The 15,714-nt window shown below is 39.5% G+C and overlaps 1 long non-coding RNA gene across 1 annotated transcript; it reads right to left on the minus strand.

The window, feature by feature from the left end:
• Window positions 1–4,147: 4,147 nt before the first annotated feature.
• Window positions 4,148–12,046, minus strand: LOC121133720. The gene is made up of 4 exons (XR_005870691.1): window positions 11,899–12,046; window positions 10,789–11,060; window positions 5,509–5,658; window positions 4,148–4,659 (listed from the first exon to the last, which is right to left on the minus strand). It is a non-coding gene; the product is annotated as an uncharacterized LOC121133720 (long non-coding RNA).
• Window positions 12,047–15,714: the final 3,668 nt, after the last annotated feature.

Below are 15,714 nucleotides of genomic sequence, written 5' to 3' on the forward strand. Positions count from 1 at the left end.
GATACACATGTATATTCCTAAATATTACCTGTTCTGTTTGTATGTATAATATTCCTTGTATATATGTTTTGATTTGGAGAATTAATACTAAACTTGTCAAAATTTTCCAGATAGTAGCTTGTTGGTGCTTATACAGCCATAAATATGTTTGCATTATACATATATGTATGTATATATATATATAATTAAATAATTGACACTAACCCCTGAATCTTCAAGGAGAAACCCTCATATAACGATGTTGAGTAAGTAAAGATGAATAAATAAAAATGTAGGTAATCACTGAGTTTTCTAAGATTACCGTAAGTTCCTTTTTTTGTGTTTTGCAATGTTGTAGAAATTCCATCCCAGCCAGGTGTTCATAGTGCATGCCTTTAAGCCTAGCACTCAGAAGACAGAAATAGGCAGATCTCTGTGAGTTCCAGGACAGGCTCCAAAGCAATACAGAGAAACCCATCTCAAAAAAAAAAAAAGGATAGAATTGCTATCCCATAGCCCATGGGTCACACATGTCCAAGAACAGCTACCAACGCAGTGTAAACAAAAAAACCTAGACTATTAAGAGATTTTCTTTGTAATTCTTGAGTGTGAATTCTGATGATGGAGTCATGCTATAATAGGTAGTGTTAGACACATGTTAGTGCTATAACAACACAACATTCCATGAACAGCTACTGACTGTATATTTAGCCTTGAACTTTGCTGCTAAGTAATTTCAGTCCCAATGTAAACACTAGGTGTCTTCATACATTAAATCTGGTAACACATGCAAACAATCTCTATTGCTAATAAAAAATAGCCAATGTTTTTGTTGGTCAACTGTCTGTCTAAGAAACACCTACCCTATCCTTCCCTCAATCTGAGAGCTCTCTTACTATTACCTAACAGAGGAAGTGTTATAATTGTGTTTCAATGGTTCAAGAGGAGATACCCACAGTAGCGCAAAATACTGTTAGAGAAGTTTTCCCAAAACATGTGCTCCTCAGTACATCTGTAACTAAAACCCTGCAACATTTCCAAAAGACTTTACATAGTTTATCCCTGCTGTTGTTGTGAATATATGCTAATAACTGTGTGCTTATTTCTGAGACCAGTCTATACTCAAAATTCGTGTTGCTCACAGTAACTAAAACAAGGTTGTTTAACTTCATAGTGGCATGTATTGGTGAATTACATTTAACTTTGCCCTTAACTTGAAGCTCACTCCTTTCATCAGCTCCAAACTTCAAAGATGGGAAAGTCCTATAGCAACTATAAATTCCCAACAACCAAGACCTCCTCTGGAACCCACGGTGAACAGGTAGTCAATGGGAATCCAGCAGATGGGAATCTCATAGTCATGATGCCACAAACTGAGAACTCTGTCACTCCACATGCAGATTAGCAAGCAGCAGCTGTTTCCTCATCTCTGACATCACCATCGTTGTAGCTGCTTACATACTTTTTACTCATTATGGTTTGGGTCACACTTGCTCTTCTGACAAAATCCATGAATGAAGAATTAGCAATTCTGCAAGCTTGGAGTTTGGTAAACCTGTTACCCCTGAATTGTTAGTTTTAGTCTGTGTTACACTAATTTAATTGGACTTTTTTCATCTTATGGGTGTTTTATTTTCTAGTCATAAGTTCTCTTTTGTATTCACTTCCAATGATTTGATAATCTGAAAATAAGTCGAAAATTGTGCTTATCACATTGCAAGTAGCACCGCTGTGAATGAAACCTCATTGAAAACCACTAATGGTTCACATAGATGATGATGATGCTTTGAATAATAACTTTTTATTTGCTATGAGACTAAGTCCTGATAAAATCATTTTTTTCTTTTTTTATTATTTATTTTTAAGTTTAAATTGAGATTTGAAACAAGGTTGCTTCACAAGTCAGTTCCAGGTCCCTCTCCCTTTCCCTCCCCTCATCCCATACCCTCCCCCCAACCCCCCCATTATCCCCTCATTTCCCCAGGGAGGGTGAGGGCCTCTATGGGAGTGTCCATAGTCTGACAGAACCCATCCTTCTGCTGCATACAAGAAACACACGTCACCCTCAAAGACAGACATTACCTGAGAGTTAAAGGTTGGGCAAAGAAGCAAACTCCCCCAGGAGGAGTAGACGTCAGGAAATAATCAAATTGAGGGGTGAAATCCATAAAGTAGAAACTAGGAAAACAATACAAAGAATCAATGCAACAAAGAGTTGGTTCTTTGAGAGAATCAACAAGATAGACAAACCTTTGTCCAAACTTACCAAACAGCAGAGAGTGAACATGAAAATTAACAAAATCTGAAATGAAAAGGGGGACATAACAACAGACTCTGAGGAAATTCAGAGAATCATCAGGTCATACTTTGAAAACCTGTACTACACAAAATTTGAAAATTTAAAGGAAATGGATGACTTCCTGAATAGCTATCACTTGCCAAAATTAAATCAAGAACAGATAAGCAATTTAAATAGACCTATAACCCCTATGGAAATAGAAGCAGTCATCAAAAGCCTCCCAACCAAAAAAAAAGCCCAGGTCCAGATGGCCTCAGTGCAGAATTCTACCAGAAATTCAAAGAACAGCTTATACCAATTCTTCTCAAAGTATTCCATGCAATAGAAACAGAAGGGTCTTTGCCAAACTCTTTCTATGAGGCTTCAAAAACCTTGATCCCCAAGCCACGCAAAGACACAACTAAGAAAGAGAACTTCAGACCAATATCCCTCATGAACATTGATGCAAAAATTCTCAATAAAATACTGGCAAATCGGATCCAAGAACACATCAAAACAATCATTTACCATGAACAAGTAGGTTTCATCCCAGGGAGCAGGGATGGTTCAACATATGAAAATCTATCAACGTAATACACCATATAAACAAGCTGAAAAGCAAAAATCACATGATCATCTCACTAGATGCTGAAAAAGCCTTTGACAAAATCCAACACCCCTTCATGATAAAGGTCTTGGAGAGATCCGGGATAATAGGAACATACTTAAACATAATAAAAGCTATATACAGTAAACCAACAGCCAACATCAAACTAAATGGACAGAAACTCAATGCAATTCCTCTAAAATCAGGAACAAAACAAGGCTGTCCACTCTCTCCATACCTTTTCAACATGGTACTTGAAGTTCTAGCCATTGCCATATGACAACAAAGGGGGATCAAGGGGATACAAATTAGGAAGAGGTCAAACTTTCACTGTTTGCAGATGATGTTTACATAAATGACCCAAAGAACTCGGGAACTCTTACAGCTGATTAACACCTTCAACAAAGTGGCAGGCTACAAGATCAACTCAAGAAAATCAGTAGCCCTACTATATACAGATGATAAAAGGGCTGAGAAAGAAATCAGAGAAACATCACCCTTTACAATTGCTACAAACAACATAAAATACCTTGGGGTAACACTAACCAAACAAGTAAAAGACCTGTATTGCAAGAACTTTGAATCTTTAAAGAAATTAAAGAAACCCTCAGAAAATGGAAAGATCTCCCATGCTCTTGGATAGGTAGGATCAATGTAGTAAAAATGGCAATCCTGCCAAAAGCAATCTACAGATTCAATGAAGTCCCCATTAAAATCCCAGCACAATTCTTCACAGACCTTGAAAGAACAATAATCAACTTTATATGGAAAAACAAAAGACCCAGGATATCCAAAACAACCCTGTTCAACAAGACAATGTCCAGAGGCATCACCATCCCTGACTTCAAGCTCTATTACAGAGCTATAGTCCTGAAAACAGCTTGGGATTGGCACAAAAATAGACAGGTAGACCAATGGAATCAAATTGAAAACCCTGATATTAACCCACACACGTATGAAAATCTGATCTTTGACAAAGAAGCTAAAAATACACAATGGAAGGAAGAAAGCATCTTCAACAAATGGTGCTGGCATAACTGGAGGCTGGCATGTAGAAGAATGCGGATCGATCCATGTTTATCGCCATGCACAAAACTTAAGTCCAAATGGATCAAAGACATCAACATAAATCCAGCCACACTGCACCTCTTAGAAGAGAAAGTGGGTGGTACCCTTGAACGAATTGGTACAGGAGACAGCTTCCTGAACATAACGCCAGTAGCACAGACAGTGAGATCAACAATTAATAAATGGGACCTACTGAAACTGAGAAGCTTCTGTAAGGCTTTATTTCAGGTCTCCTGGCTATCAAAATATACACAAGCAAACACAGGATCATCTGACCAGTGATTCTCTGTCTCATAACTATAATCCTATGCATTAAGATGTTTGATTTTAAGTCTTATCTTGAAAGACTTCTTGAGTTCCTCAATGAACAAACCTTGCTTACTAAATGCTTGTCCCATGGAGTAAGCTTAACTTGCACTGCTGCCATACTCCCCCACATGTGTCTCACAGGCTCCTTAAAGCTATGTTGATCACTGTGGGTTCTTCTCACAGCTTGGTGGAGCTGTGGTGATCTCTTTGCCATTCTGTCTCACAGAAGAATTCTGCCATGACGTCCTCGGGAATCCAGTGATTTCTCCCCTCAGGGACAGTGGCTCACTGAACATGGGCAGGCCTGACTCCCTGGGTGAAGCATCATTCCTGGGTACCTTCTGGTTTTCCAGGTGGATCATTTGGCATCATTTTGCCCTGCCCAGCAGGCTACAACTGGGGTCCAGCCTACGGGAACCTAAAATGATGGGAAAAGAGACAAGAGCTGATTACAGCAAGACAACATGGATGATCAAGCTGCATTAAATGAAAATTTTGTAGAGGCTCAAATAGGGGAAATGAGGGAGGGGGATGGGGCAGAGAAATACAGGAAAAGGAGGCAGGGGTCATTGTCTCATTTTGGTGCCGAGGAATGTTCTTGGTCACATATGAAGGAGTATTTTTCGTCATGAAATGAGGGGTGTTGATTGTCAGAGACCACCACCTGGGCTGAGCAGCAGGAATGAAGATAAGTCGTGTTAGTAGGGTAGGTGCTAAATAACCTAATTTCAGGGAGTAAGATTAGGTAACCTAACTGTAGATTGCTATCTGCTATTCCTGTTTGCCCAGGTTTTATTCAGTAGGAAGCTGGATTGGGGACAGATTACTCTTTTAAAAGGCTGGAAATATATATAGGAGGTTCTAAATAACAATTATCATTCCCGACAATTCTTCCCACTTTTTTCCAAGTAAGAAGTTGAGCTACTGTCACTATCTCACCACAAGTGGGAGCAGGGATCCTGGTCATCCTGGATGGGTATGTGAGATATAGCCTGGAGCACACTAACCAAGGCTTTCTAGCCAACCTTGCTCAGGCCCATCATGATGTCTTTTTATGGAGGGAAAGGTTCTATGACATCAACCTTCATGCAACCAGGTATAAACCCACAAAGCCCAGGATAGACACCATTGGGAGTCTCTTCACTGCACTCACAGAGTGCACCTCGGTAGGAGACATCTTAATTTTGTCAATAGCAGAAGGAGGTCTCCTTGTTGGAAGTGGCCCCTTTAATTGTGGGTTGTGGGTTGTCACCTTCTTAAGGCTTACCTTGATCATGATCCTTGAAGTCAAGCCTGTGGTATTGAGTTTGGTTAGGCTTTGTCATTGAAGAATCCATCAGGTGGCAGATGAAGTTAGTTAACCTCTTGATGTCTCAAGGGCCAAATGGAAGCAAAATTCAAAAGCCAGTAAGGAATCCTAAAATGGAAGTGAGTAGGGTGGTAAGTCAGAGTATGGCTTAGAATCAATGTGGAATCATCCCAGTTCCTGTTCTCTCTGTTTCCTTCTGTTTTTCTAACCTCTATTATGACCTTGTCCATACTGTCTATTGTTGCTCCCGAGTGATCTGTATTGAAGCAGCATTCCTCTATTAATGGTGCACAGATTCCTCCCGTTGTAAAACAAACTGGTCTAAGCCTCATCTGAGTCTGGCGATGCCCTTTTCTAAACTATGGATGTCATTATTGATCGAGGTTTGGAGCTCTGAGTATTGGTGTTTTGAGAGCACAAGCAATGAAATCCCAGTACCTGTCCCCAAGGTTCCTAGCCCCAAAAGCACATCTTGTTTTGAACAATAGTTAAGGCAGGTGATAATTTGACTAAATTGTAAAACATAGGGGCAGAATTCAGCAGGGGTGAGTAGATGCAGGTGTAATCCCATCCTGACAGGCCCACAGTGCATCATTCTCAGGGATCAGTTAAGCAGAGTTGGTTTGGGGAAGCCTGTGAGCTTGCAGAGGAGGGAATGGGTTGAGGGAATTTGGAAACTGGGTGGGGAAGGGTTCCATGCAGTGTCAGGAAAACTGATTCAGCATGTTTCATTGCAACTGACTTGGGCAGTTTTCCATTGTTTTAGGTCCAGATTTTTTTTTTGCTCCATGTATCTCACCAAATGTTTGGGCAGCCACCAAGCTTTGTTCTTTTCCTGTAAGAAAACATAAAAATTCCCTCCACACCAAATTGGGTCTTTTCCACTGTCTGGTTTATGGATGTTTTTATCTGACCAGAGAAAAAGTCACTTGAGTACGATCATATCACAATCTGTGTGTAGTAGATTATTCACTGGCATCCACATTTAATAATTTTAAAATGAAGTGTGCATTATTTCATCCATCATGTGGAGACAAAGTTGATTTTATAACTATTTCTGCAGATGACATGTGATTATAGTTCATTGTTTAGTATGTCTGAATGGCTACTTCCATGCCTGTTTAGGCGGTGGCTAAGGCCCCAGATATAAAATGTCCCACTATCATGGGGATGAATCAGATGGCTCTCTTATGTCTAGGAATATGATAATCTATGCAAGGTATTAGAATGGGCTCACTTCTTGGAATAAAATCAACATCGAGAGTAGGTTGTCTCAACAAATAACCCTGTCCAATTTATAGGCAACATGGACAATGCCATTGCATTTTCACTTGTAAAAATTTGTATAGGCCAAGGACAAAAGAGCTTTGGATACATTACTCATTGAAGAGCAGGAAGAGAATGTTGCATGTCCTACATCTATATCAAAGGTATTATTTTTAAAATTCTATAAAGGGATAAGGAATGATTAATTCCTGTGGGTTGTATCTTAATACTAATGCTAAGAGAGCAATTAATACCTGGTGGGTGACAGCCAACAGGTTCCCAGGAATTTTGCAACACCACAACCACCATAGGTCAAGAGGATCACAAGGCCAAACAAAACCAGCAATCCCTTGCCAGGTGGTGATTGGTGACATTACTATTACTCCCCAGGTTTTAGTTTTAAGAAATTGTATTTTTAAAGAGCTATGAACACATTGTAAAATTCTTTGAGGATTATATGGAATACCTTTGGTGATCAGTTTTCTATTGAGTACAAAAGAGCTGAATGTCTTTTAGAATTTCCAGACCTATTGTCTGTCATTTATCACTTTTGTAACTCCCATATAAGCAAAACATTTTAAACAGTGATTTATAACATGGTTGGTGACTTTTTCAGTTTGTGTGGCGGCCATCAAGAAATCTTAATACCTATCAACTGACTTGTGTATATACTCTAATGTCTCAAATTATGTAACATGAGTAACATCCACTTGCCATAAATGCTGAGGAAATGGGCCTCTAGGGTTCATTCCTCAATTACTTACAGATGAATATTGTGAGCACATCTCATTGTTTGAGAATTTTGACAAGGGGTGTCTCTAATTAAACAAAATTGCCTTCCTAGACTTCTGCTATTTTGATGAGGAAAATTAGGAGACTGCAGAGATCTCTCTACCAGAGTCAAAGCAACCAGTTTTGTTAATCTATGTGTTGATTCATTTTTCTCTAGCCAGTGGGCTGTGAAGGTTTGAATGAGCTCTTATGATACCCACCAAAACAAGGCAATTGCATTTTGAATGTGTTCAAATACTATTTTAACCTGATCATTGTTATTTTCAATGCACTGAACTATCATTATTATTTGAAGAGTTTTTAAAACATGATGATTGTCAGTATACAATTAAATGAACCATTTACTAGAAGTTGAAAAACCATTGTGACAGCTCAGAACCCGACTATCTGAGCTGAAGCCAGAGTTGTTTGTTCCAGATATTTCTTATTATCTATAACATAAGCTGCTTTTCCATTAGAATGACCATTAGTAAACACTAGCACTACATTTATTATGGGAGTATTTTTTTATATTTTGGAGAATATAAAAGGATGTATTAGCACAAACTCTAACCACCTATGAGCTGTAACGGATTATCAATTGTGCCTGAAAATTCAGCAAAAGCAATTTCCCATGAATCACTGTTTTGTAAAAAACAATCAAGTTGATGTTTGGAATAAGGAACATATATCTTACTTGGTTTTCGTGAATGCCTTTAAAAAGTGGCATAACCGTTGAATATCTTCCAACAATTTCTGAAAAATCACTCAAAGATTTGAAGTAAGTCTTTTAATTCTCTAAATTGAGGTTTAATTTTTGTTAGAATTATAAAATATGTCCCAAATAATTTTATAAAGTAAAGTTCATAAGAAGTTTTTTCCATCCTAACACATAAAGCTCTCACTAGCTGCAAGGACTCATTTGCATCTTAGCTGACATGGTCTATTTACATCTACACTGACACCTTTGTGGGTGGGGTCTAACAGAGGGTGGCAGTTTCCTGAGGCTTCTCAAACCTTTATAAAATAATTAACTCTCATTTTCTAGATTATCTTTTTTAACCATATATATTTAGGAGGATCTCTGTATCCTCTCCTCTACTAAATTCTATTGAATAATCCATATGGATTATCTTGGATCCTATGCCATGCTGTAGGTTTCTGCTTTTTCCGTTGACTGACTCTGAAGGCTGAAACTGACAACCTTTCCTGTTAAGAAATGGACCAACTGGCTGTATGCTAACCTTGGTTATATCCTACATAATATAGGTAGCTTTTGAACTATATCCAAAGTGATTTATGTATCCAAGGCAATTTAAATAGTTACTTTTATCAGCATTAACTCATTCAGAATCACATTTCATACATACTGGTGTGGACACACCATACACACAAAGCATGCACATGTCTCTCCTCTCTCCTTTTGCCTAAGTCATGATTAGTTAGTTGAAATGAAACTTTTTAAGTGAAGTTTCTTGTAACATAGTAGCTATAGTCAATGCTTGAATTATGAGCATCCAATATCTGAATAGATCCGAATTTATCCATGTTTTATTTCTTTCTCTATAAGGTCTTAAAATATTTTCTGATTGGCTGTATTAAAAGCACTTTGTATATATTTGTCTGGGTGTCAGCCACGGCAGTGGCTCTCAAAGCTGCCAGCTTCCCAGGTTTTGGCCTTGGCCTTCCTCGCCTTTGTCTTTGGGCCTGGGCTGGCCTGTTGTACGTTTTCTGTGACTGCTTTCCTCTCCTACATCCTGGGCATCCAAGCTAGTCCCTTAATTTTTCTTAAGGTCCTGTGCCTGATATCTGAACAAATCTTTAAAGTAATCTGTGCTACTTTCCTTACTACAAGGTCTCAGTGCAGAATGACATGCTGTATTAGCATTCTCATAAATTATAAGTCTCAATCAAAAGTTTAACATCTTTAATATCTCCCCCTTTCAGTTGTTACCAGTATTAGCCTAGTGAAAATATTTTTGAAATAACTCCTCAGGTCCTTGCCTGCACTTTCTAAAGTGTTTATCCTGTGTCTTGGCAGCTGGAACTTTGTTCAAAGTTCTCTTGGCAGCTGTGCCAATCTTGTATATATTGCTATGCCAAAACTTAACTCCTTCCTAAGGGAGCAACTCATAGGAAAGAGGAAGCTGTTGGACTCTATTTTTTCAGCTATGTTTAGACACTGCTCTGTAAAGTCTTCTTTCCTGGACAGATTTCATCCCTTTTGGTAGGCAGGTCTTGGCTCTCTTCTTCCAATCTCCTGAGGGTAAGGTTTCTATAGCAATATTTTTCTTAGCATCTGGACAAATCAGCTATTGGTCTATTCTGAATAAAAGTCATTTTTAGTCCCTGAGCTGTTTAAATGTTATCACCATATACACCCTGCCTATGGTTGACTGTTCCCTCTGCTCTGTGATTGAAAATGTCTGAAATCCCTGTACATCTTTTTGTTGTTGTTGTTGGATGCGTCTCTATCACTAATCTGCACTGCTGACATCATTCCTACTGCTGTTACTGGCCATGATTTGAGGGGTGCTTGCACCCTATGCTGATCTATGCTTGCTGCTGCCTTAGACAGAGGAATGTTCTTTTGATCTGAGGAAACATGGGAAGTTATTATCTACTGTGAGAGCAATTCCACTAAATCTTTCAAGCCTATTAGCATATTCTGAATTTCAGCACTAGGTTTCTGCTTCTCTGTGTTTCTAGGTAAAAATGAGGGAGGTGAAGGCTCTCTCTCCTGATACTCAAACACTTTGTTTACTCATTCAAATCTCTCTGCCTCTTAGGGTCCTTTTCATTTAGCTACTCCGAGTCTGTGTGGAGGTCTCTGCTAACTGGGTCAGAGGCAGATATTTTATGCTGTCCTTCCACTATGCGTGGTCAAATTTTCACTTCCCCAAGCCATGGAGCAGCTCTGATACAGCTGTAGCAGTGGCTCCTTTGAGAGGGAATGATGCTTTTAAAACTTTAAGACTCTAAAATTTTCTGTACTTAGGTTGGCTTTATATCAGCTCTCCTGGATATCACACACAAGTAAACATAGGATCATCTGACCAATGATTGTCTGTATCATAGCTATAATCATATGCATTAATATCTTTGATGTTAACCCTTACTCCTCATGTCTTGAGAGACTTCGTGAGAAACTCAATGAACAAATCTCCCTTACTAAATGATTCTCCCATGGCACAAGCTTACTCTTATTAATCTGTCTTACTTCTCCAGATGTGTCTCACAGTCTGTGTATAGTTGTGGTGATCTCTGGCATTCTGTCTCACAGCAGAGTTGAGCTGTACCAAACTATGGGAGCCAGTGATTTCTCCCCTTGGGTACAGTGTCGCAGTGATCACGGGTAGGCCTGACTCACTGGGTGAAGCAGCATGCCTGGGTAACTTAGGGTTTTCAAGTCAGATCATTGGGCTCCAATTTGACCTGTCCAGCAGGCCACGAGTGGGGTCCAGCCAGGGAACCTAGAATGATGGGACAAGAGACAAGAGGAGTTTAGACCACAACAACAGGGCTAATCAAGCTGCATTATATGAGAATTTTAGAGAGGCTAAAATAGGGGAAATGAGGGAGGGGGATGGGGCAGAGGAATGCAGAAAATGAAGGGAGGAGAATTTCTCTGGTTATCTGGCCAAGGAGTATTCTAGACAATACCAAGGATTAGTTTTGGTCACAAAATGAGGGGTGTATATAGTCGGAGACCACACAGAAAGGCTGAGCAGCTGGAATGAAGTTAAGTGGTGTTAAAGTGTAGCTTCTAAATAACCTAATTGCAGGGAGGAGAGTTAGGTAACCTAAATGTAGATTACTATCAGCTATTCCTGTGAGACAATTTTTTATTCAATGGGCACCTGGATATTTGACTGATTAAACTTTTAAAAAGCTGGAAATGTATATAGGATGTTAAATAACAATTATCATCCCTGACAATTCTTCCCACATTTGTTTTCCAAGTGAGAAGGTAAGCTACCGACACTATCTTACCACAAGTGGGAACAGGGATCCTGGTCCTCCTGGATGGTTATGTGACATTTATCCTGGACCACTCAAATCCAGTCTTTGGAGGCAAGTTTGCTCAGGTCTGTCATAATGTCCTTTTATGGAGGGAAGGCTTTCTATGACATCGACCTTAATGCAACCAGGTGTACCCCATGAAGCCCAGGATAGGCATTTTTGGCAGCCTCTTCACTGCACTCACAGGGTGCAACTGTATGGGAGACATTTTAAATTTGTCAATAGTAGAAGGAGGTCTCCCTGTGAAGTGGCCCCATGATTGTGGGTTGTCACATTCTAAAGGCTTACCTTAACCACAGTCCTTGAAGTCAAGCCTGAGATATTGAGTTTTGGTAGGCTTTGCCCTCAGGGAGACCATTGGTTGGCAGATGGAGTCAGTTAACCTCTTGATGTCCCAAGGGCCAAATGAAAGCAAAATTCAAAAGCCAGTAAGGTTTCCTAAAATGGAAGGGAGTAGGGTGGTAAGTCAGGATAAGGCTGAGCTGAGCACCAATTTTGGAAACATCCCTGTTCTTGCTGTTTCCTTCTTTTCTCTATAGTTTCTACTGTGACCTTGTCTACACTGTCTATTGTCACTCCTGTGTGATCTGGATAGAAGCAGCATTCCTTTTTAAGGGCAGCACAGATTCCTCCTTTTTGTGAAACAAAGAGGTCTAAGCCTTGTTTGTCCTGGAGGACAACCTCTGAAAGAGTCTAAGCATTTGGGGGGCTGGTGATATCATTATCTATAGAGGTTTGGAGCTCTGAGTAATGGTGCTTGGAGAGCACAAGGAATGAAATCCCAGGACTTGTGCCCAAGGCTTCTAGCTGCAAAACCATGTCTTGCTGGGAATAATAGTTATAGCAGGAAATAATTTGACTAAAATGCAAAACATGAAGGCAGAATTCAGCAGGGATGAGTAGATGTAGGTATAAACCCATCCTGACAAGCCCACCAGGCCTCATTCTAAGGGATCAGTTAATCGGAGTTAGTATGGGGAAGCCAGTGAGGTTGCAGAGGTGGGAATAGGTTGAGGGAATTTGGAAACTGGGTGGGGAAGGTTCCATGCGTTGTCAGGAACACTGGTTCATCATGTTTCATTGGAACAATGGCAGCTTTCCATTGTTTCAGGTTCCGGTTTTTTTTTTTTTTTTTGCTCCATGCATCTCACCAAATGTTTTGGCAGCCACCAAGCTTCCTTCTTTTCCTGTAAGGAAACACAAACATTCCCTCCACCCCAAATTGGGTCTTTTCCACTGTCTAGTGTACGGAGGTTTTTATCTGACCAGAGAAAAAGTCACTTGAGTACGATCATATCACAATCTGTCTGTAGTAAATTGTTCACTGGCATCCACATTTAAGAATTTTAAAATGAAGTGTGTATTAGGTAATGCATCATGTAGAGACAAAGGTGATTTTATAGTCATTTCTGCAGATGACATGTGATTAAGGTTCATTGAGGAGTATGTCTGAATAGTCTCTCCCATGCCTGTTTAGCCAGTGGCTAAGGCCCTGGATTATCCAAGTCCCACTATCAGGGGAAGAAATCAGATGGTTCTCTCGTGTCTAGGAATATGATAATCTATGATAAATATTGGAATATGATCACTTCTGGAAATAAAATCAACACTGAAAATAGGTTGGCTCATCACATAACCCTGTCCAATTTGTAGGCAACATGGACTATGCCATTGCATTTTCACTTATAAAAATTTGTATAGGCCAAGAACAAAAGAGCTTTGGATACATTACACATTGAAGAGCAGGAAGAGAAGGCTGCATGTCCTACATCTATATCAAAGTTATTATTTTTAAAAATCCTTTAAAGGGATAAGGAATGATTATTCCTGTGGGTTGTATCTGAAGAAGAATACTGAGAGATCATTTAACATTTGGTGCGGGATAGCCAACTGGTTCCCAGGAATTTTGCATCACCACAGTCACCATAGGCCAAGAAGTTCACAAGGACAAACCCAACCAGCAATCCATTGCCAGGAGGGGATTATTGACATTACAATTAATCACCCCATTTTAATTTTACGAAGTTGTATTTTTAAAGAGCTCTGAGCACACTATAGAATTCTTTGAGGATTTTATAGAATACCTTTCTATAAGTATTTTTCCTATAAGTATTTCTTTCTATAAGTATTTCATAAGTATTTTTCCATGCTAACAGTTAAAGCTCTCACTAGCTGACAAGGATTCACTTGCATCTTAGCTGACATGGCCTAATTGCATCTACACTGACACCTTTGTGAGTGGGACATTTGTGAGTGTGGTCTAACAGAGAATGGCAGTTTCCTGAGGCTACTCAAATCTTTTTAAAATGATGTATCTACCCCTTTTATAGATTATTTTTTTATCCAGAAGAATTTAGGAGGACCTCTGTATCCTCTCCTCTGCTAAATTCTATTGAATCATCCATCCGGATTTATCCTGGATCCTAGGCCATGCTGTAGGTTCTGCCATTTTCCATTGACTGGCTCTAAAGTCTTTAATTGACAACCTTTCCTGTTAAGACACTCACCAAATGACTGTATGCTGCCCTGGGTTATATATAACATAATTAAGTAGCTTTTTACCTATATCCAAAGTGATTTATAAATCCTTTTAAATCATATCCAAGGTAATTTAAGCAGTTACGTTTTAATTGAAGTTTCATGTAACACAGTAGCTATAGCCAATCCTTGAATTATGAGCATCCAGTATCAGAAAAGATCCAAATTTATCCATGTTGTCTATCTTTCTCTATAAGGTCTTAAAACAGTTTCAGCCAGTCTGTATTAACACCATTTTCTATACATTTGTCTGGGCGTCAGCCATGGCAGCACCCCTCAAGGCCCTGAGCATTCTAGATTTTGGACTTGGACATCCTCTCCTTTGTCCGTTGGGCCTGGGATGGCCTACTGTAGGTCATCAGTGACTGCTTTCCTCTCCTACATCCAAGGTACCAAGCTGGTCCCTTATTTCTTTTCTAAGTTCCTCCTGCCTGATATCTGAAAAAATCTTAGTAAACTAATCTTTGCTACTTTCCTTACTACATGATCTCAGTGCACACTGCAATGCTGTATTAGCATTCTCATAAGTTAGATGTCTCAATCAAAAGTTTAACATCTTTAATCTCTCCTTATTCTGGTTGATGCCTGTATCAGCCCAGTGACAATATTTTTGAAATAACTCCTCAGGTCCTTGCCTGCTCTTTCTAACGTGTTTGTCTTGTGTTTTGGCAGCTGGAAGTTTGTTCCAAGTTCTCTTGCCAGCTGTACCATTCTATTTATATATTCCTATGTCAAAACTTAACTGTTGATCAATATTGTTGTATTGCAGTTCCCCAGGAAGCACCTCATGGGAAAGAGGAAGCTGTTGGACTCTTTTTCAGCTATGTTTAGACACTGCTTTGTAACTTCTTTCCAGGACAGATTTCTTCCCTTTTGGTAGACAGGCCTTTGCTCTATTCTTCTATTCTCCTGGGGGTAAGGTTTCTATAGCAATATTTTTCTTAGCATCTGGACAAATCTGCTATTAGTCTATTCTGATAACAAGTCATTTTTAGCCCCTGAGCTGTTTAAATGTTATCACCATATACACCCTGCCTATGATTGCCTGATCCCTCTGCTCTGTGATTGAAAATGTCTGAAATCCCTGTACATCTTTTTGTTGTTGTAGTTGGATTGGTCTCTATCACTAACCTGCACTGCTGACATCATTCCTACTGCTGCTACTGGCCATGATTTGAGGGGTGCTTGCACCCTATGCTTATCTATGCTTGCTTCTGCCTTAGACAGAGGAATGTTCTTTTGATCCGAGGACACTTGGGAAGTTCTGATCTCCTGTGAGAGCAATTCCACTAAAACTTACAAGCCTCTTAGCTTATTCTGAATTTCAACACTAGGTTTCTGAACCACGGTATTTCTAGGTAAAAATGAGGGAAGTGAAGGCTCTCTCTCCTGATACCCAATAACACTTTTTTTACTCATCCAAATGTCTCTGCCTCTTAGGGTCTTTTTCATTTAGCTATTCCTAGTCTATGTGGAGGTGTCTGCTAACTGCATCAGGGGCAGATGTTTTATGCTGTCCTTCCAGTATACGTGGTTGAATTTTCACTTCCCCAAACCATGGTGCAG

Source organism: Mesocricetus auratus, unplaced genomic scaffold (genome assembly GCF_017639785.1).
Source record: "Mesocricetus auratus isolate SY011 unplaced genomic scaffold, BCM_Maur_2.0 Super-Scaffold_100023, whole genome shotgun sequence".
Lineage (NCBI taxonomy): Eukaryota > Metazoa > Chordata > Mammalia > Rodentia > Cricetidae > Mesocricetus > Mesocricetus auratus.